The sequence below is a fragment of the Echinops telfairi genome, unplaced genomic scaffold, assembly GCF_000313985.2.
Source record: "Echinops telfairi isolate 266 unplaced genomic scaffold, ASM31398v2 ScPeMD7_443;HRSCAF=831, whole genome shotgun sequence".
Taxonomy (NCBI): Eukaryota; Metazoa; Chordata; class Mammalia; order Afrosoricida; family Tenrecidae; genus Echinops; species Echinops telfairi.
In genome coordinates, this window is record NW_022104341.1 from 21,991,221 (window position 1) to 21,992,664 (window position 1,444).

Genomic DNA, 1,444 nt, shown 5'->3' on the forward strand with positions numbered 1-1,444 from the left:
GTACAAATGTGCTTTACACAATTGATGTATGTATGGATTGTGATAAGAGTTGTATGAGCCCCTAATAAAATGATTTAAAAGAAAAGATTTAGGAGGAATTTAAAATGCTAAAAAACTTAAGTTTAAAATAAAAGCAAAGCACTGTGTACAATGATTTCAATGCTTTGAATTGAAAACTGATAACCTAAACACCTACCTTAGAGGAGTTAAAAAAAAGAATAAATCAAAAGAAGTAGAAAGAAGAAAATAACAACAATAAAGCAGACATCATCTAGAGACAAAGTGGAGAAGATCCAGGAAGCCTAACATGCAATTTTTAAAAGTTTAATAAAAGAGAACACCTCTAGCAAGTTTGAGAAAGAACACACACCAAAAAAGAGAATCACTTATGGACCAATATTAGCAGTAAAAAGAATAATGTCATAAGTCCAGCAGCAGAAAGAGAAGATTTTTAAAAAGAAAGTATCATAAGCAATTTTAAGTAACCAACTGAAACAATTTCTTGGAGAAATTTAATCAATAGTGACTGAAGAAGAATTTTTTATAGCAATCTGACAAATATTTAATAAGTAAAGAGAAGGAATAGGTACATAGTTAAAAACCTATTATTCCTCACGCCCCACCACATAAAAGCCCCAACAGGCTGCTTCTGGTTTGTTTGCCTCCTTTCCTCAGTGGACGTTCACAAGATGGTTATAAAATATACTGGAGTGCAAAGGACTGAAATAGACAATGTAATTTTGAAGAAGAAATATACACTATAAAGAAGCCGCCATACACTATATAAGTGCTCATTATAAAGCCATAAATAATATAAAGTCATAAAACAATAAAGACAGTATGCATTGTTCGAGGAAAGATAAATAGACCAGTGGCACTGAGCAGAGACTTAAAACAGATCAATGCGTGGATGGAAACTCCATCTATGGCAGGGACAGCATGGTCACATGTTTGGTCTGTTGATGAAAGCTGAGAGAGTTGACTATCGATCTAGAGGAAAATCACATGGCTCCCTATATCTAACTGATGGCCATAATTACTTCTATGTAGGTCACTTATCTAAATGTGATCACAGTTTAAAATAGTTTGAAGGAATTATAAGAGACTATCTTTATGACCGCAGAATAGGAAAAGGTGCACATGTTAGTTCCCCATCTGCATAAACATAGCTTGCATAAACCTAAACATTAGGATTGTCATATAATTTTTATGGATGTAACAACTTTATTTTATTATTGTTATTTTTGAGCTGAACTGATTATTTATGTATAATGTATTCAGAGACATGGTGGATTAAAGTCTTTCCTCCCTTGATTGGAACTCTATTGTTCAAAAGAATCAATAATATTTCACAACTCAGGACAAGTAATTTTAAAAGAGTTTTAAATAGGTAGAATTTTTAAGTATTATGTTTTTCCAAAAGCAAAGGTAAAAATGAGTTATG